The sequence below is a fragment of the Lissotriton vulgaris genome, chromosome 8 (assembly GCF_964263255.1).
Source record: "Lissotriton vulgaris chromosome 8, aLisVul1.2, whole genome shotgun sequence".
Lineage (NCBI taxonomy): Eukaryota > Metazoa > Chordata > Amphibia > Caudata > Salamandridae > Lissotriton > Lissotriton vulgaris.
The window spans coordinates 535,434,502-535,457,616 of record NC_141696.1 but is presented as its reverse complement, the minus strand read 5'-3'; the positions used below and the strand labels follow the sequence as shown (position 1 = coordinate 535,457,616).

Here is a 23,115-nt window from a genome sequence, read left to right as displayed (position 1 = left end):
GGAGGCTCAAATGAGACTGTGCATTCTGGGAAGTGTGGTCCGGGAAGCACACAATCAAGTCCTGTATGGACTCCACAAGTGGGCCCGTCCTCGATTCCAAGTACGACTGTTGCTTCACTGTAGTGACCCCCAGGGTGCCGGGGTGGTGCATACTCCGCGGCTGGACGGCCGCGTATAAATCAATGCTCGAAGGTGTCCACCTTTGAGTAGCACGCGAACAGCAGCTTGGTATATGTATAGGTGAGGGCGGGGATCCACTCGTAGACGCAGCTCCGTACGGGATCTGCCCGACGCGTTTCAAAGCTCCATTTGCTTCTCTTCAGGGGCTTTAACGGAAGCGGTGTGCGCAACCGCCGACCCACTTCCCCATTTAATGTATAACACACCCACCGATGGGAGGCTCAAATGAGACTGTGCATTTTGGGAAGTGTGGTCCGGGAAGCACACAATCAAGTCCTGTATGGACTCCACAAGTGGGCCCGTCCTCGATTCCAAGTACGACTGCTGCTTCACTGTAGTGACCCCCAGGGTGCCGGGGTGGTGCATACTCCGCGGCTGGACGGCCGCGTATAAATCAATGCTCGAAGGTGTCCACCTTTGAGTAGCACGCGAACAGCAGCTTGGTATATGTATAGGTGAGGGCGGGGATCCACTCGTAGACGCCGCTCCGTACGGGATCTGCCCGACGCGTTTCGAAGCTCCATTTGCTTCTCTTCAGGGGCTTTAACGGAAGCGGTGTGCGCAACCTTCGACCCACTTCCCCATTTAATGTATAACACACCCACCGATGGGAGGCTCAAATGAGACTGTGCATTCTGGGAAGTGTGGTCCGGGATATATATATATATATATATTCACTGAAAAAACCATAGGTTATAGACCATATATAGTTAGGGATTAGCATTTACAAAACCTTAATTTACTCGCACAAAACCATTGAAATTCGCATATATAGTTAGTTGCACTAACTATATATCGCGCACCCGCAATCCACTGCTGATGATGTCACATATTACATCATTCATGACATGGTCAGTGACATCACTGATGACATCTCAAATGACATCACTGATGACATCACTGATGACATCTCATTTGACATTACTGATCACATCACTGATGATATCATTCATGTGATAATACGATGAACCTCTTCAGACTCTAATATAACCTTAGATACAATCAGTGTAAACAGACACTCACAGACTGTCACTCATCCATGGAGTTACTCACACACCTAGTCAGTCATGCAAAGAATCAATCACACCTCCATTTCCTCAACTATACAGTTATACAAACTTTACTTATTCAAACATATACTAACACATATTTACTCTCTTATACAATCCCTGATACAAGTTCACAATGATCCATACAGCCACTCACACATTCACTGGCTCTTATGCACAGTTATTTATATATGTCAACTCTCACATGTACTGTGTTTTACATATGTACTTACTTTGACATGTAGCACTGAGATATCCATTCACTCACCAATACACTCATGCACACAGTCAACCGCCCATACAGCTGTTTCCACATGCACTTTTGAAACCATACATCTAGTGAATCAACTGCTCACACATCTATGCACAGAGTCATACACCTCCCAGCCACCCACACACACACTCAGTCTCCCATACAAATACTTGGGCAACCAATCAATAACCCATATAGTTACTCATATAGCTAATTATCAACACATGCGTCAGTTTACAGAAAAACAGACATAATGATGCACAAATTAAGACAGTTTAGTCACTAACCCATGCACTCAGTGAGACACATTTAATCACTCACTCATACAGTCAGTCATGCACCTACTAAATCCTTCATCCAGACACTTATACATCCACTCATTCTTCAATATGTAAGACATATTTTAACTTTACAGAAACATACAGTCACTGGATGTTGTCATCAGTGATGTCATCAGTGATGTCATTTGAGATGTCATCAGTGAAGTCATCAGTGATGTCACTGACCATGTCATGAATGATGTAATATGTGACATCATCAGCAGTGGATTGCGGGTGCGCGATATATAGTTAGTGCAACTAACTATATATGGAATTTCAATGGTTTTGTGTGAGTAAAATAAGGTTTTGTAAATGCGAATTCCTAACTATATATGGTCTATAACCTATGGTTTTTTCAGTGAATTTTCAAGGTTTTGTAAATGCTAATTCCTAACTATATATGGTCTATAACCTATGGTTTTTTCAGTGAATTTTCAAGGTTTTGTAAATGCTAATTCCTAACTATATATGGTCTATAACCTATGGTTTTTTCAGTGAATATATATATATACATACATATATAAACATATATCATCTGTATATCTATATAAATACAAACATAAATGCATGCATACATATACTTATATGCATACAGATGCATGTTATTTACATGAAAGTTGAAAAAACACTAATAAAAGCAAAGCTAAAAAGCCACCTCATTACAAACAGAATGGCTTTAACTTAAACGAGGGCGAGATCTATTGCATTTTCAATGCTTGTTTACTTTGGTTCCATCAAGAAGGCATTCAGATGTGTCACACATTTGCCATAAATTCTGAATGTTAGCACTCTAGTTGCACATTAGATCACTGTAGTAAAGCTACTGCTCACCAGGGACGTCTGCTGCTGGTATTCAAAGTGCATGTTTCAGTCTGCATGTCAGAATTTTTTTAATGAAATAGAAGAGGATTTGAGAAGTCACTCAAAATGATCCCTAATTTTTCTTTCTGAAGCACTAATCATACTTTCTATGGCAAAATTAACCCCCTCATGTTGTTCCTTTTTAAATTGAGTGTTTTCAGACTTACCACTTCATTCCAATCAAGATGGCTTCTGGTGTGCCATACTTTTGTCATAAGTAAGACTGTTAGCGCTCTAGTTGTTCTTTAGAACACTCTGGGACATTCTGTCATTGGGCTATATTTGGGGTACATCTGGGTGATATTTGGGCTACATTTAGGCTCTTTTGTCTCTGGTGGCCATCTTGGGAGACTGTATGTCAGAATTTTTTAATGAAATTGAAGAGGGTTTGAGAAGTCACTCAAAATGTGCCCTAATTTTTCTTTCTGCAGCACTAATCATAATTCATATGGCAAAATATACCCCCTCATTTTGTTCCTTTTTAAATTAAATGTTTTAAGAGTTACCACTTTATTCCAATCAAGATGGCTTCAGGTGTGCCATACCTTTGTAATAAGTAGGACTGTTAGCGCTCTAGTTGTTCTTTAGAACACTCTGGGACATTCTGTCATTGGGCTATACTTGGGCTACATCTGGGTGATATTTGGGCTACATTTGGGCTCTTTTGTCTCTGGTGGCCATTTTGGGAGACTGCATGTCAGAATTTTTTAATGAAATAGAAGAGGATTTGAAAAGTCACTCAAAATGTGCCCTAATTTTTCTTTCTGCAGCACTAATAATACCTTCTATTGCATAATATACCCCCTCATTTTGTTCCTTTTTAAATTAAATGTTTTAAGAGTTACCACTTTATTCCCATCACGATGGCTCCAGGTGTGCTGTACCTTTGTAATACGTAGGACTGTTAGCGCTCTAGTTGTTCTTTAGAACACTTTAGGAGGCTGCAGTAGAGCACAAAGGAATCAACTGACAGTCTCTGTCCTTGTTGGATGTACATGTTTTACTGAGAATGTCAGACTTCATTTTCACATGACTGAGAAAGATAATGTGAATTTACAGAAAATATGCTTTCAGTTTAGCTTATAGATCCCCTCAAACCACTGTGGGAAAATCATGAGATATTAGTTTTCTTTCAAACAATATTCATGATATCACAGCAGAAGGTTTTTTCACATGGTAAAATCACCTTAGAACCCACCACAATTACTAAATCGAGTATGGTACAATCAACAAATGATTTATAATGTAACTAAAGTCCTAAAACCCTCTATTAACTACAATGCTTTTTAATGAGGTGCTATCATGTATATTGGTCCCAAGATGGCTGCCAACACTTCTTGGATGAAGTGCTGACAGCCAATCAGATCAGATGTGTGGTTAGGCTCCGCCCAGATATATATCTTTTTTTGAACCTAAATTACTCAAAATCCACTGGAGCACATATATTGAGACCTAGCAAAGGCACATTGGGCTAACAGTCCCTACAATTTTGCCAAGTTTCGTGCAAATCCATTCAGCCATTCGAGCTAAAAGTGAGGCCAACCGCCCTATGGAAATTAACATGGGAAAAACGGGTTTTGGGACCCCCCTTTTTTCTCGGCCCCCCCCTTGATGAAACCCCCCCAAATTGTCAGGGGCTGCTCAGAAACAAAATGTTCCATTTTCCTGAAAATTTCAGCCAATTCCGTCCACAAACGCCAAAGTTATTAGACATAGAATTTTCAAAAATCCCATAGAGAAAAAATCCTAACTATATATACCTACTGGGGACCGCCAGTAGGTAATGTATATATATATATATATATATATATATATATATATATATATATATATATATATATATGATTTTACTTTTGACTTTCTCAGGAACTACCGAACGGATTTACACCATCTAAATAAATCAGTGAGCAAGGACTCCAGTCCGAAACGCGTCTGATGACTAGCACCACCACTATGCAAATGAAATAAAGCATTTCGGAAATGAGAAGACTGGCTTTGGTAATTTAATTGAAGTCTGTGTACCTATTTGCTTGCCGACGGTTGCTGGCGACAAGTTGGAGCTATATATATATATATATATATATATATATATATATATATATATATATATATATATATATATATATATATATATATATATAAATATATATTTGCACATGAACTTGGCGTTTTTGCACTCTCAATGTACTGTATATAACAGCTAGATTTGCACAGGAGTTTTGAAAGTGTTGAATCCATAATGTACTGTATTTCACAGTCACAACTGCATTCAAGCAGGAACAGAGTCTGTCATCCATATTTATTGTATCAGTAACTGCACTGTCAATTTAAAAGGTGTAGATCTGCCCATGTGATGTGTCATGTGATCAAGGTCCGAGAGGGACCGAAACGCGTCATGGCGGTGGTGTTGGGCGAGTAACAGAAATAAAAATATTCAGCACGATTTTGGGTACGCATCGTCTCTTGGGATAATCGATTCCTGTGTGCTAGAGGCGACAACCAGGATATATATATATATATATATATATATATTTTATATATATATATATATATATATATATATATATATATATATATATATATATATGATTTCACTTTTGATTTTCTCAGGAACTACTGAACGGATTTACACCATCTAAATAAATAAAAAGGCACGACTCTGAACCAAGGACTAACTTTTTGCCAAATTTGGTGTAATTCTGTTCAGCAGTTCGGGCTGTAGCTGCGACTAAAGGTTCCTATGGAAAATTGCATGGAGAAAACAGGTTTTTGGACCCCCAATTTTTCTCCCCCCCCCCTCCCCGCTTGACAAATCACCCTGAGACTTTCAGGATAGGAGCGGACCGGAGCTGGCCAAATGTTTTGAAAAGTTTGCGAAGATTCGTCAACCGGTGCCAAAGTTATTGGGAATAAAATATTGCGGATTTTCTATGGAAAATGGGTCCTAACTATAACTACCTACTGGCGACCGCCAGTAGGTAATATACATATACATGTGTATGTAATGCACAAAAGTACTAGGGAACACTGGGTAGTTCCCAAGTTTTAGGTGGAGAGCAGCTCCATTTTACACAGCACTCTACAACACCACAAAAACGCTAATCTCAACTCATATGTCTGTTTTATAGCAGAATATTTAATCATAGGCTAAGCCCAATGGCATCCACACCAAGCCAAAAAATTATGATGGCACTATTACCATAATAGGCACAGTATTACAGCTTTCGATTGCTCTAATACCATAGACGGTAACCTGGTGTGAGTGAAAACAGCTCCTGACAGGTGTTTTGCCCCTTATTAGAGCTTGTTAGTGAAGACTAGCTTTGTCCTGAAACAAAGGAACACCCAGCATAAGTTCAAACATTTTTGGATACTTTTGTTGCACAAAATGCAGTATTATAATACAAATATTTCACAAGGAAGTGTGAAATAGTGAACATATTTCCCTGTCCTTGTCTCTTGACCATAATACCAGCCCCCTGACAACTCTACCGAGCTATATCATGTCACAGTGAAGGACCAACCTATGTAGAAAACCAATCATAATTTATGTGGTAAAAAGGCAAATAATGTTGGACTTTCTCTGGCAGCAATATTTTCATTAATTTGAGGTAGAAATATGTTTATGAAATATACAAATTATGTAACTACTTATGCGGCAAATGTGTCTAATCCATAATTATGTGCTAAGTGCAGCAGCCACAAAATCTCATAAATCCACTCCCCTCACCAGTGTCCTTTGTTCCATAGTCAATTTATTAATGAAAGATCAACATAATGTAAAACTTTCTAATTCCATTCAGTGGCCATCATTAACCGCACTTTGAAAAAACAGCCGTTTCAAGCTAATACCTTAAAATAAACACGTAGTATAAAAAAAGAAGGTACCACTTGTGATCTTGTCCCATATAGTTATCTCAGGGTTCTGATCAAATGTTCAAACCAACATAACACTTAGATTTAATTTTAGACCATATTACACATAATAACTTTGGCTGAATTTAATTGTCTGTTAAAGTAAGGATGGAAGAGGGAACGCAGGAAACTTACTAGTCCTATCTTAACTCCTCTGGCATTCTTTGCTGTCCTCTTCAGAAAGAATAGGTGAACAGAACAACACCAAACTTGATGATATGGTGGAACTTTACTTAAAGCGATTACTTATGTGTAAATCCATTCAGTAGTTTTGGAGAAATTAGCATCACAAATATGTTCTGTTATGTCACGTTACGTTATCTTACATTATGTTATGTGTTTATAAGTGTGCAAAGGTGTTCTCATGCTAAGAGACAGAAGATCATACTACCCAGTCCAAAGCCATTCAGGACTCAAAACAAATAGGCTATCCATAAAATGACAGAGAAACAAACAACGAAAAGAAACAAAAAACACCCAATCCATAAGCCCTATACCCAAACCTAATGCAAGGGCCACAGCCAAACTCTCTACCATGGCCATACTATGCACTATAGGTACAATTATATGTTATATAGAAAACGTTTCAAAGCCTTTCTGAAATGGAGATACAGAGGTATTTTCCGCAATTGGAGCATAAGAGCACTCCATAGTTTACTGGCTGCCACTGAAAAGGCACAACCGCCTAATCAAACTTGGTTACATTTAGTAATTGAAAGGAGGAAAGCATCCTGTGAATGAAGAGACCGACTCAGAGTATATATGTTAAATGTATTCCTTGGATGGAGTGCCCCAGAGTTGAGTATGGCTCTCTGGCCAATGCAGAGAAACTTAAAGGTAATTCTTTTAGCACCAGGGAGCCAGGGTATGTAAGGCAGAGGAAGACTGGGCTTGTCTTGGCAAGCCATGCACTAGTTTGGTGGACGTATTTTGGATTCATTGCAATTCATTCACTATACCATGCAGTGTGGTCAGGAACAGAAAATTGCAGTAGTTGAAGCGAGATAGGGACCACTATCCGGCAGGCCGAGTGGAGGAGGAGTGTACAATTTTCCGCAACACCCTCAACAGGAAAAAGCAGGAAGATGACAGATGGTTAACCTCTCGTACTAACTTCAGGGTTCCGTCCAAATGGAAACCAAGATTTTTTATGGACTTAGTTAGCTTAACCCTTTCGATGCTGATGACGAGCTCAGCTCGTCATCACCCACGGGTGTCGTGTGCTGATGACGAGCTCAGCTCGTCATGGTGCCACTAAAATGGCATTTTCCAGCACACAGCGGGAAAACGCCTAGCAGCCAAGAGGTTAAGGGAATCTGACCAAATAGGAAGTCAGAGCCTGGAAGGAAAATGTCTAGCCAGAGAGCTGTGCGAAGCCCAGCTGACCTCAGCCTTATCAATATTAAACTTCAAGGCGTATAGTCACAGCCATGAAGATACAGAGGTCACACAATGATGGAAAGGCAGAAGTGAGGCCGACTCTGTCCAATCCAAGGCAATGATCAATTGAGTGTCATTGGCATAATACATACATACAGGTGACAACAAAAGACCTGACCAGAGTAGCCAATGGACAGATGTAAACATTGAACAGTGTGGGAACACCTTGGCACAGAGCTCTGTAGGTTGACTCAAATGGAGGGGGATACACTGCTTGGCCTCTATTCTCTAGATAGGATATGCACCATTGATAATCTGTCTCTATAATTCTGGGTTCCATCCGTCTGGATAAAGGAATAGAATATGCTTCTCATGGATTTTGACGGCAAAAGGAAGGAAAGATGGGATGGAAACTGGCGAGCATAATCTAATCTGCATTAGTTTTTTTTTAAACCGAGGGACTTTTAGTGCCCACTTCCAGTCTGTGGGGACACAAGCGTTGGCTAGAGAAATATTGCAAACCTCTAACAGAGGCTGTGAGAGAGCAGTTTCGACTGATTTCTGGAATGTGGGAGGAATGGGGTTCGAAGGAGAGCCCCACTTGATAGGGGGTGCAGTAGATGTAAACTGCTCCAGGGTAGGGTACTAAAATGGCCTAGCCAAGGAACCGGCTCTGATTCAGTAACAGTACCTATTGAGTCGGGATCACCTATCTTGAGATTTATAGTGACAGGAAGTGGATTAGTTGATTTAGGCCAAAAGTTACTAAAAGTGGGAGGCCCTACACAGAGGTTGAATGATCACCTATCTACTGCATATTGCTGCACTTGAGTGTCAAAGTTGTGCTGTTGAGGTCAAACGTTTGACCAGAAAGTGTTAACGTGTAAAAAAGTTAAAATAATGAGGTAATACTAACACAAGATGTGACACATTGCACCGCATCTCTTGCCTTTTCTTGCTGAATAATTTAGTCAGGTTGCTAAGAACACACTGCATACAGATTTGCCACACGGGTACGAGATGCTGTTTCCTTCACTGGAGCTCCATCTTTCTTTCCTATTGTCCGCAGTGGCGTACCCATAGCCGCCACGGAGCGGGTGGGGCCCTGAGCACTAGGGGGCGAGCTCTAGGGGGCTCTCTCTGGCACTGTGCACAACGGGTAGAGAACTCCAGACTGGGACCAAAGTGTGTGAGGGGCACTAGTTTCGTTACACCACTGATCGTCCACTACATACTGAAGGAATAACATGCCGGTCGCATAAGAACAGTCGTCCCGGAGTAGCATAAGACCACAGTGTTTTGCTTACCAGTCTAATGCTGGCAGGACGCGTGCTGTCCATCAGCAGGATCCTTGTGTGCCCGAAACGGTTTTACGCTATGTTTAGTATCGCATCTCACAGAAAGCAAAAAGCAGTGCTGTGAATACATTTATAGAGAAGAAGGAAGTCTGTGTGTAATCGCAGAAAACATTTTCTTAAAGATTTTACGCCGTACCTTATGAGCTCTTTGCTTCTAAACATATATTTTTTCATTGCTGGCCTTTTTTGATACCTAAATGCAGTGTGAGGAACAGGATAACTGACACGTTTTCAATATTTAAAATAAGGAATTGATACATTAGGCTTTGGATGAGAAAGATGGGCTTGTCCCGTGCTTCAGTAAAATTCTATACATTTAATACGTTTTCATGCAAAGTTAAGTTCATCTCTCAAAATGTGAACTGTTTCTCGAGGAAACTAAAAGTGTTATACCTGTGTTGATGTCTGATCTTAAAAGCAATTTTTGAAGGTGTATATACCTTTTTAGGACTAACTGAAAATGTTCTCCTGGGTGATGTAATATATAAAGATTTTTTTTTAATTAATACATTAATTATGGTATTTTGTTCTCTCGAGTGCCTAGCCACGAGGATAACATAACACTTCACACTGACCAGGAGCAACAGAGTATGGAAATAACCTGTCGAAGTTGACAGAATAACCAGCATTAGCATAGCCAGTAGATCCCACCTGCGACAGCTATTGGCTGGAGCGCTGATTTGTAGCACAGCAGGCTAAAAATCAGAGAGCAATCTGACACCGAATGATGTGCAAGAAGGGCTGGGGGATACATTTTTCAAACTCCACTTTAGCCACCAAAAGTACCATAATGATTATTAATCAAAGTATAACAACATGCTAAGTGCACGAGCCAAGTCATGCACACAAGTGAAACCACAGCATTCCACCACTCCTAGTAAGACACACTCCAATGAGAGTTCTCACACTGCAGAAACTAAGCATGACATGTATCATGAGGTGTGGTTCACACACGCATGTAGAGCAACAGTTATTGAGACCCACACTGCCAAAAAGTAATTTACGGCTCCATGAGGTTTTGGAGGAGGGCGGACCCTGTAGCCACACCCTGAAAAGAGAGATATATGCCATTATAACATTTTCTTCCGTAGTTAAAAATTAATATTCTTATTTCTGTTATGGCTCAAAACACATATTTTTCTATTTAAGTTGAACACTTAACAAAATAAAGTAAAAAGTTGTATTTCGCCACAGGAGAGTGTCTCAGAAGGTAAGAACATGAGCATAGTGCAAACATAATGGCAACATACATTAATGTCGTCTCTGACACAATTTATGATGCCTCCCCTTGAGATGAAAATAGAAGGGTCGTTACCTGCAAATAAGAGGACTTAGCAGAAAGATAATATTAATTCGTTTAAGAGACCTCATTTAAAAAGCACTTGAAGGAACAGTTTTTAAATAGCAGTGGCAAGGAAGGTCTCCTGGTCACTGAAACAGTTTTTATATTAAATGGCTTTGATGTGCTTTATACTACCTCCAATAAACCTTTATGATTTGAAACCTTAACCATTCTTTGTCTTCACTGTGTAGCCTAATGTGCTACACGTTATTTGAATGTCTAGATCTGTGCTCCCTGGGCCACTGGAATCCAGCTATACCTGGCTGATGAGCCCTTATCATGACAAAACCGGTCCTAGGTTGCTTGTGTCTCGATTCGGTGAGATCGTGGCCTGGCAGTTCAGGCTGGAGTGTTCCCATGAGGAGCAATGTCATGGCTGACTTGTTGGCTTGATCCAAACTGAGGTGGCTTGGTGAGCAAAAGAACGATTGGTTGAGATGTTCCTCCCAATACTGGTTAGAAAAATTGCAAGCATGTCTCCTATCACATTTTGTGTGTTAAATTTGTTGACCAGCCTTCGTTGCGTAGCCTGGACGGAAGTACGTGGCAATACAGCACAACAAAATCCACAAATATTCAAGTAAATATTGATTGCATGGTTGCAAAAAATGTGTGCATGGCTCTAGCAATGGCACAATGTGTTAATTGTTGAAGTGACTATTAAATATCCTCTACCTTCGGCCAGTATACAAGCAGAAATAATCAGGGGGCTGTTATCTCAAAAACACAACAAAACTATTTATGTCGCAATGCATTCATACTTTGAAACCTAACAAGGAGCCTCGTGCTACCACCAGTGGTGGGGAACAGTTCAAGGTTACATGCAAAAGCTGTGAAGGAGGAAGAGGACGCTCTCTTCAAGATGCTTCCCTACGTGTGGCAGATTAAGTTCTTCCTGACCAGATATTATTTCAGCTTTTTTGCAGAAAGGAGAATAGAAGAGTGAGTCTTATCTGTGACGAGATGTTGTTTCTGAGGCTGCATACGTGTTTTGAGATGGCTTGTTTTCCAGTCTTTCCTTTTTGCATTTTTTGATTTCGAATCTGATGATGTCAAGACTTGACATGTTGCCTTAATCTCGAGAGATGGTGAGCTTTTCCACCAAGTAGGGTTGATTGTTAGCGTTTATATGGAATGTAGCAGATCTTTGAATTTGATGTGGATTGCTAGTGCAAACTGACTAAACTCAAAATACTTCTTTAACATTCTGAGATGAGTGGGGGTGGGTTTGGAGCGCACCCTTCAGTGGAGCCAGTGATGGGAAGCCAATGACGAGGACACTGTTGTTCTCCAGGCAGTAGAAAGATAGAGCTTGGACATTGTTTCTATGGCTTTCTAAAGATCTTTTTGAAATAAAAAGAAATTAAAAAAAACACCTTGTTCCGGAGTCCTATTTAGAAACGTGCTATTTGATTTTGCATGTTCAAATTAGTTTGTCAGAATGATACAAAAAACAAAAGCAATACTCAATTTCACACATTTCATTCCAGCAAAAATCTACATTAATTAAAAGGGGCTTAAATATAAAGGTGTGCTTAATTACGGCTGCTAGTAAGCTCATAAAGATAAAGAGTACAAACATTTTGACAATAAAACATAAGGTCATACACCGCTCTAAGTCATAAACGTTATGTACTTAATGAAACTAATGACTCGGATCTATTTGTGTACTTTTTACTTTATTTCAGGCCCTAATGCTAGCAAGGAGACAGGGCTCGGGTAACCATAGCATGCGAGGTCTTATGAGAGGTTTTATTATACACAAATCAAATAAATTTTGGTCAGTGCATTTTGCAACTGCGAATATAACTGAAGGCTTACCAGTGGAAAGGCAAAGGTTCATAGCCGTCTGGAGCAAGTGATGTTTGTAGTATCTTGATAAAGGGAAGAGCGTGGTATTCCGTGTGCTTTCTAATATTGGCAAAAATAAAAGTGGATTAAATACGGTCTTCCTGTGTTTTCCATCGCAGAAACCGAGGAATTGCGTTGTCGTTTTATGTCATGCTGACCCCATGCAGGGTTCCCCTCTAAAACGAACATGCAATACCCTTGGTGCTGAGGATGGGTAGGGCTGTCTCTGAATATATGAACATATAAAATCCATTTTAGTGGAGGATGAATCGGGCTCTCTGTGAACATCGGTTTTAATTTCCTGGTATTTTTTGCACATGCTATTAAATTGTGAAGTCAGTATTGCTTATCCTTTCCCAATCATGGTTTTGACCTTCCAAAGCATATTGTGTAGAGGGAGAATCCGGTGACCATGCAATACCATCAGCTCTACCGCACACATCCTGCAAAGTCAATCCCTAGAGGCATCCAAGTCCTAGGAGCCTCTGCATTAACCCCAGGGGAAACCCACTGGAAAGAGCGGTGCACTGCTGACTGCTGATTCACCCCTGCAATGCCCAGTTCACAAAGCTGTGAATCTTACGCACAGAAGGGAAGGATTGTACCAGGCTGTCCGAACTGTCCTGATGAAGTGAGGTCTGAAGGAAAGGTCTCTGCCAATAATGAATCTCAGTGATTTTCTGCTTGTGTGCAATGGGTTATGACTCCATCCAGCATCAGGTCGGACAGCCATTCATGCATCAGGATTTGGTTAGTGTTGTTAGGGATCAGAAGGATTTTAATGGGGTTATATTTTAGGAAGGCATTTGCCATCTTAGCGTCTATGAAATTCAGAAAGTTTATAAAAGGTCGAGGATGGGAACCCAAAGCATCTCTGGCAATTTTGTCAGACCAGCCCCAGGGGGGTGGGGGCAGTGGGGTTGTGGGCTGATGCACAAGTATGCACAGCTGCTTTTGTTACTGGGGCACTTATTACAGCACCGCTGCAAAACCGGCCCCCAGTATCAAAACCAGCCCCCTCCACTGAAACCCTCCCCCCTCTTCCAGCCTCCTGGGAAAATGCTTGCTGCCCGCTACAGCCAGTCTGGCCCTGGTTTATAAGTTCAGCCATGTTAATTTCTTATGACATCAACATATTATTAACACTTGATTACTGGGTTCATAAGTAGGACTGCAAGCAAATGGCATTGGTGTCTTCTCCTGGTCCAGGGGTAGGGTCTTGGGGTGGATTCATGCTACCTGTTTAGGACATCAATGTAAGATGTATTCACATACAATGCATCCTAATGGAAATCGTTTACATAGATGATGATGATCTAAAAAATTGGCATATATCTGGCCCTGCAGTATCCATGCTGGACATGCCTTCTACACTGCTCATATTGGAGCAGGACTAGGGCCGATTTACATATGGCTGGTCTCTGTCCAGAGTGGCACAGTTAGGAATGAACTGGTGTGCAGGCCCAAGCGATTACCAGTCTTTGATATTTAATCAAGCATTTCTTCCATCACTTTATTGTTTGTTACAATAGAAAGAAACAAATCCTTCGATGTCACAGAAAAGATAAGCTTTAGTTACTCTTGCCTTTTAGGCCACACCAGACCTAAAGATAACAAATGAAAAGTGCAATAATTCACACTGACAGTAAAACGGAGTCTCAAAACATAGGAAATGTCAGAAATTTGTATAGGGACATGAACTATACAAATGCAATACCAGGAAAAGTAGTTTTCTGGAGCGGAATTAAGGAAAAAAAAATCTGCTGTAATCAGAACTAGGACAAAAAAAGGAGAAGACTAGGTCTTCCGAAACACCCGAAGGCACTATGATACGGGAAGTCCGTATATTTAGATTGCATCCGTGAACAGTGACTCAGTATGTGGTAAGTAAAGTTGCCACAATAAGGTCTAAAAACGGCTGATGATCAGTGTCAGTTGGATGGAAACTTCAGAGTGTATTTTTTAGGGCTAATTGGACCCATGCGTGTAGGGGTGTCCAGCAACTCTGAAAGTAGGGGTTCACCCTGAACGCCAAATCGAATGCAGTGTGTTCTACTTCTGTTGCCATGCCTGTCCTCTCTGGTGTCATACAGGCCTGTATTATTATTATAATCTCACATTGACAGCAGCCGATATTGGGAAGAAAACTGGATGCATGGTAGAGCCATGTGAAGGCTTCCAATTTGCATTTAAGTTTTGCATCACCTTCTACCCAGGAGCGCAATGTTCTGTCCTGGGTGCAGGGTCTTCTCGCATGCCCTCAATGGCAAAAGCAGCATAACAGCGCACCTTCCTCCATTTTGGGGAGTTGCATGGGCTCCTTTTACTCCCTTCTGTCTGGAGTGCAAGAGAATGGGGATATTCTGTGTAAGTGAGATGAATGTCCAGTGTATTATTTAGAAAAGCGAAATTCAACTAATACGTAATTGTGAATGGTTGATACCTTTTATTGGACGAACTCATGTTTTTGCCTGCCAGTTTTCAAGAAGATGGAAGTCCCTTCTTCGGGCAACTCTCATGCAACTTTTGCTCAGATAATTAGTTTATGAAAGAGAAATGTGGATGAAAGATAAAGAGAGAAATGCAAGTTATACAAATGTGCACGAATCCACATTTCAATACATTTTCCTAATGGTTCTGACTACCACAAAGCCAGGCTTCATTAGTGCAAGGTATCACGAATTCTACTTGTGTGATATAGTAGCTAATGCTCACTAGTGAATCTGTCGAATTGGAATTGGAATTTGTATGGTCTGATAACACTGTGACCCCTCCGAGTCTGTTGCTACCCTCAGGATCCCTCCGAGTTGTGGACTAATCCCTGTGGAGGGATCCTCTGCTGGATAAGAATGTCTTTGAAAGGACCAAGGCTTATTGGCTGGGTAGTCAACGCATTCAAGAGAGAGAAAATTGTGCTGTCCCCGTTTTTGAAAAATTCCCCATGTTGGATTTAGCTAGGGCAAGAGAGTCTTGCAAATGAGTTGGCATCAGTTCCTCCCCCAAAGGTAGGAATTATGTTGCATCGAAGAGGATGTGAGAAGACAAACTGGGAATTGTGAAAGGATTGGGCCTAGGGTCCTATTTTCCCACATCATTTTATTGGGTACGTCCAAAGGCCCTGCTCCGGCCATTTGTTTCTCAAAACCAGTCTGGAGGTGGAATGACGACGATGAGGAGGTCTCTCACGTATAGTTTGGCCACTGTGCATGATTTGTGGCAGAATCCCTTTTCTTAGTGAGTCATTTACATTTATCCTCCTTTTTGGCATAAATGAGTTAGATGAGTGGGTAATACTTAGTGAGGAAGACTAGGACGTTACTTCTACATTGCCAACAATCTTTTCCTCGTATGTCTTTCTGGCACTTCTGGCCAGGGCGATCCATATACTTCTGTGTGTAAACTCAAATTTAGTAGTTGAATCAAGCATGCTACTGCCTTTTTAGTTTTAATACACTTTTATACAATTGGTAAATTATATCTCGCTCTTGGATGTAGTGGACAAAAGAACTGTCACAGAAAATGATTTGCAGAATCACTCTAAAACTACCACAGCCTACCAAAGGCATGCACAGAATTGCAGTTTACTTTCCAACCTAAAGCCTGAAAACATATTTGGTCACCATATTGATCAATTTTTGTTGATTAGCACTTTTAGGAAACAGGCAAGTGGAATTTCGATTAACAAATCTTTTGACTTGCCTGTAAAACATTTAATAAGATTTCAAAATAAAAGTTAGCCAGAAGTGAATCCTTTAAAAAAAAAATCCACAGTGCAGCACATCTTGACCGTTTTTTCATTTGAGATACCACTATATATTGTTGCTTTTTGAAAATTACTGGATTTATTGGGCTTGTAATAAATTTAATTACCCTATTTCAAAGTGTTTAAAAAGTATATTGAATTTGAAAGACTAAGGAAATATGTGTTCTTTTAATCTTTTAGCCATACTGAAGAGTGTCGGACTAGAGATCAATATTTTTCAATAAACCATGACGTAATTCCGATACCTGTGGATTGTCGGTTGTGTGAGGGGAGAGGAATCAAGGAGAGGATCCAAGCCTGGATTTGAGGTATTCATATTTAACTTCTGATTGTAAACACAGACTACGTGCTCATTCTTCAGGTGAAAAACTGTTGTTACTGGGGAAATCTCTCTTCTTAACTTTTTTACTTTTGAGACTGTTTCTATATCTCACCACATTGAGTTTATCTTCAAAAGTTGTTGCACGTGACATAAAACATGTCAAGACTGAGGAGTAGCTTTTCAAGCATCATGTTACCAACTGGGTAAAACTCTGCACCACAAACGTCCCTTTCCTTACATGTATCCAAAAGCCAAAATGCAATGTGACAACACACTTTATGACTGCATGTGATCTAACATTCTTGTGGTTTAGAATGTAATATTTGTAGCATCTGGATTCAATAGTGCACTAGGGGATTTGTTTCCTTGAAATTCTTCACATGGCAAGTCTGGCTATCAATAACTGGCGAGCGCCTCAATATTGAGGTATTTAAGCTTATCTCCGATAGACACATGGGACCAAAGGAAATATTTTCATTCTCTGTTTGATTGATACATCTGTTATATGCTACTGTATGTCCAAGCGCACCCCATGTTGTCAGTTTGCAAGTGGTGTGACTGATTATAGTTTAGTATTAATGGATAGTGGGTGTGCACTGCGATATTGTTTCCTATTACGTTCTTTGGTTTACGTGCTCCTGGGTATCACTCCCTACTCTGGAGTGTGATAATGTCGTGATTTGCAGATCCCAAACACTCGGTCTGTCTCCCTGGGCACTGTGTGTGCTGTGAACTCAGCTCTATATTTGTGAGAATAAAAGTTCTTGAAAAATACTGTTCGTAAATCTGTTTATTCAACGTTGTTTCAAAGTTTAGATGTTCATTTCACATCTGATTTCATTTTTGTGGTGCATGTTCATGCTTTGTATCGTTTTCAACAATGATATATATACCACTTTGCCATTTCTCTTTCCCGATGCATTTCGGCGTCATGCGCCTTTGTCAAGGGATTAATCTGTCAAAAAAACGATATGACATTCAAAATTTTCTTACGCTTACTAATGCCACCATATTGATGGTGGCATTAGTAAGCGTAAGAAACACCAGTCCAATCCCTTGGGACTCCAAAACTAGCAGCAAGTACAAACTCGCTTGTGTGTCGAATGCTTTTTCCAAATCAAGGGTGACCACCACCCGGAGTTCCTCAGTCTTTTTGATCGCTCCCATAATGTGACACAGTCAACTTGTATTATAGTAAGTTGTCCTGGGGTAATGAAACCACACTGATCAGGGTGGACCAGTGACTGAAGTATGTGGAGTAGCCGATTTACCAGGACCTTGCTTAAAATCTATAATCCATGTTGAGCATTGACAATGGGTGAAATGAACTCCCCTCCAAAGGATCCCAGCCTGATTTGGGCAACACTGCTATGAGGGCCTCTACATGGGGAATCGGGCATCAGGTTTGTTGGTATGCCTCCTGGTACACCCCCAGTAACTAGGGGGCAATGTTGGCCCTAAACATCGCATAGTATTCCTCAGGGATCCCTTCTGTTCACAGGACCTTGTTCTGGGCCATGTGATGTATCAATGCCTGTATCTTCTGGATTTGGAAGGGGTGGTCCAACTCCTGGAATTGCAGAGGAGTCCGTCAGGAAAGGATTATTCCTAGAATATAGTTCTGGATGTGGTCTGGGGAAAGGGAATAGAGTACCTTGTTGTACTTGACAAAGACCTAATTTATGTCCGCCTGGGTGTTTAAGATGTCTCCAGTGGGAGTACAAATCGCTCCTATGAGTGCCCTAGGTGCCATCCAATGCAGTAGCCATGCCAGAGTGAGTCCCGGCTTGTCACCATCCACATGCTCGTGAGCCAGAGAGGAATTATAGTTACTAAGGCAACACAACTGTTCTCGGTATTGTCCCTGAAGCTCCATCAGACAAACACGAACCTCGACCACTGTCACTGCTTCCAATTCGGTTGTTCACAGGCATGCCTACAGCTCTAAAATGTCCCAGAGAATGGAGGATCGCTCCCCCCACCTGGTCCTATTGCAATGACCTCGCATGACCACTTTCATTGTGTCCTATTCGATTCCGATCTAACCCACGAATCCTTTGTTTTCATCAAAATAATGAAGCAAGTGTGTGCTAATGGTGTATCTATATGCCATGTCAAGAAGGGCCTGTGTTCCCAAAGTTGGTATCACCTCCCTGACCTCTCCCCATTGAAAGACAACTTTGAGAGGGCTGTGGTCAGATATTATCCAACCTAAGTACTCAGAACTGAGCACCCAAGGCCAGAACTCTGGATTACAAAGGATGTAATCTAGCATAGGGTGTACCTGGTGGCCCAGAGCATAGTAGGGGTATTCCACCACCCCTAGGTGATGCCAAAAGGAGGCCCAGTGTGAACCACCTCATTGGGGGGCCTCCATAGTGCTGCAGCACTAGACGCCACAGGTGCTGTTGTAATTGGGGCCTCACAGCACTGTTTGCTGCCCTCCAGGCGCCTCCAGATCGCCACATTGTGCAGCTCCCACAGGCCCAGGGAAGTAATGGGCTGTTTGGCACTCTAGGTAGGCCCTGCGCCCACCCGCAGTAGCACACTCACATGTGCATGGGGGGAGCACCCATCAAGCGGTGTCTACTGGGGCTTGCTAGTGTGCCCGATGGTAACGTTGGCGCCGGCATTCATCTTGCCCCCAGTTCAGAGTAGGCCTCCCAAGGCCTCACTTGTCAAGGCGGTCAATATAAAGGAGGGTAACTGCTTCCGGTTCCAGTACAACTGCGCAGCCTCAATTTCAATGCCTCACTCAGCGAGGCGAGCAGCATTTTCAAGCAGATCTGCGTCCACTCCCAGGGCAGCTGCACCATTTCTCCTGTTGCATCTGCATGGGGCTCATCGCATGCGGCCAACCAATGCAGCTGTCTTCCGCTACACCAGCCACACCAGCCAGCAAGGGGGCCAGCATCCTGGGCATGCAGTCGGCCCTCGCAGCACAGTTCAGTGAGGCTGCTGCTATTCTCTTGAGCCTGAAGACTCAACACGCCCGCACTTGCGCCTTTTCATGATGCGGCCGCATGCCAAGCCACAAGGGCTGGCCGTTTGTATAACTTACGGCATCCTCATTTGCTCTGTCAGGGGTCAAGCAGGACACCTCTGTCGGTCTGTGACAAGGGAGAGTCTCCCCTTTGGTTTTGGGGACTCGTAACACCTCTACATAGCCGGATGAATGTAGATGGGCCCAGTGTGGTGTGGAGTCTTACGGAAGGCAACACCATCTTAGCTACGCCACTCATAAATGGATAGTGCACATGAAAAAAAATGTAATACTCTCAAATGGGCATATCTGATACTAGCAAAAGTTAGCAAAAAATCATCATCAAATAGATTCTGAAGCCCTCTGATCGCTAAGGACCCAAAATGAATCCATTGCAGAACAATTGTATCCCAGGGATGGATATCAGCTGTAGTTTAACTTGGTTGTTAGTAGTGGATACAAGACTGCCCAGATCAGTTTTCTTATTTTGAATCTGGAGCTGACAAAAAATTCACATGTGAAAACCGGTAAAAACATATTTGCTGAAAGCCGGTATATGGTGTTTTGCTGTAGACAATGCTTACTCAAACATCTCAAAATTACGTAGAGTGAGGTTTATGGAATATGAGGTCAACTCATAAGAATTCGAAAGGTCATGTCTAGGACATATCTACTATGAGAGAGAAATGTAGGCATGGTTATTATAATTGATAAAGCATATATTGAATTACTGAAGTCATCCTCTTATGTTTTTGTGAAAATTGGCCTTTGCAACTCAACCTATAAGAGATTTGTCTCTGCTCACCGGAACCTGTTGTCCTTGTGAAACGTATGAGTAAGCATTGCTCCATGCAGTGATTCCAAATGTGCAATTGATGTTTTGCACTTCTGATATGAGTTGATCTGCACACCGATGATATTCCAAGCGATTGAAACGTGATGGTGTTGTTAATGGACTTATTATTAATTTTAAATAAATTGCATGGAAGATTAATGTTCCATTTCTTATGTAAAATAAACTACACTTTACTAATAATTTTACATTTAGACACTTTTATATTGGAGAATAATTGACAAACAAGTTAGCACATTTACACAGATGTTTACACATGCTTAAGTGTACATTTAGAAATAATTTGAATTTTCAAAGAAGTCTAGGACTACTCCTGAATAGCAGTAACAATACAGCCCTTTTAGCACTCTAGGAGTATTCACAGTTGTAAGCTGATGCACCTCCCTAATATTACATAGTGTAAAAGTATGTGAAAATACTTACCCAAGTGCATTTTGAACTAGCTAACTTTTCTTTTCTTCACAACTATTTTTCCCTGTGATGGAACGCCTTCCCCTACACCCTAACCAAATAGGAGTGTGTTCCTTTCACATTGCTACCATGGAATTAAATTTACTCTTGCTCTTGAGATGAAAAAATCTTCAACATTATCCATTGTGAGAATAAACTGAGAAAACCCTTTGTGATTATCCACAAACTCACCAGTTTGGCGTGTTTTGAAACTTCCAAGTTAGTGCAATTTCACGTTTGAATTTACATTTATAAATCAAGCCATTTGTACACATAAATTGAATTCTTTTTTGGGGGTAAATTGGGCTCTGATTCTTTTTTCTGTGCAACAGACACGAGGGCCTTGACCTTTTCGGTGCCTGAAAATCTTCAGAGCCCCAGAAGACTTCATCAATACATTCTAGTTATTTCTAGCCCAAACCCCAGCTGGTTTTTTGGTAACTCAGAAAAGCAGTGAATTTCAGGATTTACTATTAGTGCTTCTGGTCTGTATTTTTTCAAGTTCAAGAATAAGTTTATTTGAGAAAATTAATAAAATAACAATAACAATACTTCATACAAGTAATCATTTAATATGTCATAAGTACAGGAGAAAGAAATAAAGGACCGTCGTTTTATACAAATGCAATTGAAATGGTAAAGAGAATATATTAAGAATATAAATACATTGAGAGTAAGAAGAATCGGTTCATAAGGGTTGTGATATTGTATAGAATGAGAAAAAGAAAGAAGAAAAAAAGTATAATGATATTACAAATATACAATCCTATACATGTTGTTGAAAGAATAAGTTGAACAGTGTCATTTTCAATATAAAGTAAATCAGGAAAGCTTAGTCACATCTTGTAATAGGAGGGTGAGTAGGAAGTGTGTGATAGAGGACCATAGTTGTAATATTTTTGTAGCAAGAGATATGGAATGTACACGAGCCGTGTCTAGTCTATGAATATGGCAGACTGCATGCCACCAAGCTAGATAAGAAAGTTTAGATGTGTTCTTCCAATTTTTGTTATCTGTTGAAAGGCAACTGCTAGTAGGAAATCTATGATTTGTATGTGCGATTGTCTCCTCTCCCAGTCAGTGGATAAACTTCCTAGAAAAATATATTTGTGAAAGAAAAGGGGGCTGTAGTATTGAAGATGGTGTTAATTTAAAGTCAGACCTGTTCCCAAAATTTAAAAACATGTGAGCATGTGAAGGTTTCAAGTCAGCACTTTCATGAGAGCATGTCCAGCAAGTACTGGGAGTTGTATTATGTATTTTGTGGAGATGTACGGGTGTAAAAAGTAAGTTGGTATATATGAAAAAAGTGTTTGGGTAGTACTTGCCGCTCTAAATGATTTCCTGATCTTTATCCATATTCTGGTCGATAGGGATATGGGCTAATCTGTATCTAAATCAGTCTCCCAACAAAGTTCTATTTTGGTTTTATCACTAGTCATGAGAGGTTGTGTTAAGCGACAATACATGGTAGAACCTTTAGGGTGAGTGCTTCTGGTCTGCCTATTCTCGCTTAGTGGCTCTATATGTATATTAAGTGACTGATCTGAGGACAGAGCTGGGTTTGACCACTGAAAGCATTATGCTTTCAACTAAGCAATGTTTCCTAAGCACTGTCTCTACCCACTTGATTAGAGTGGATAACTATGGCTTTGGGAATCCTATATTGTGTGACATTTAACAAATTAATTGAGGTCAGTGTCTCATCCTCATATTGGGACAAACTTTGTATCCTATTGGGTTGAGCTATGTCTATTTTACTCTTCTTTCATTATCAATGATTGTGCATCTTGTGGTTGGTGCCCAGAACCCCAAAGCTGATCGAGTGCTTTGCAGTTTATCTTGGCAATCATTTGCATTTTCAAATGGCAAGCATTGCCTTAAATCTTTTCACCAGAGGTTCAGAATTAATCTATGTTAATAACATCAATTATATTTTAATAGGGAATCAGTAGCCAGAAGCATAGTACACATATTTCCTGGTTGAAGTAAATCTGTAGCAACACGAGTAATGTGTGTCCAGGTTTAAAGAAGACAGGTTAGCAGTAGAAAACAGGTTTGGCAGTTAGTTGGTTCTTTATTTTACTGTCTACTGTTTAGTAAGCTGCATTTATCTTGATTTAATAGAAAATGGTTGATGCAAAAAGTTCAACACAGACTATAAAGTTAAACTTTTTTGGGCCAAGGTGGACCACTGTTTCACAGTAGAAGCTGAGGCTGATGAATGAGGTAAAA

The 23,115-nt window shown here is 40.7% G+C and overlaps 1 protein-coding gene across 4 annotated transcripts in view; it reads left to right on the top strand.

Moving 5' to 3' along the window:
- ADGRG2 (adhesion G protein-coupled receptor G2) overlaps positions 1-23,115 on the top strand; it is a 988,790-nt gene that overhangs the window by 76,560 nt on the left and 889,115 nt on the right. For all 4 annotated transcript variants that reach the window (XM_086934346.1, XM_086934348.1, XM_086934347.1 and 1 more), the window contains exon 2: positions 16,453-16,580. The gene's annotated coding sequence lies outside the window, so the exon portion shown is untranslated. The remainder of the gene's footprint in view (positions 1-16,452; positions 16,581-23,115) is intronic.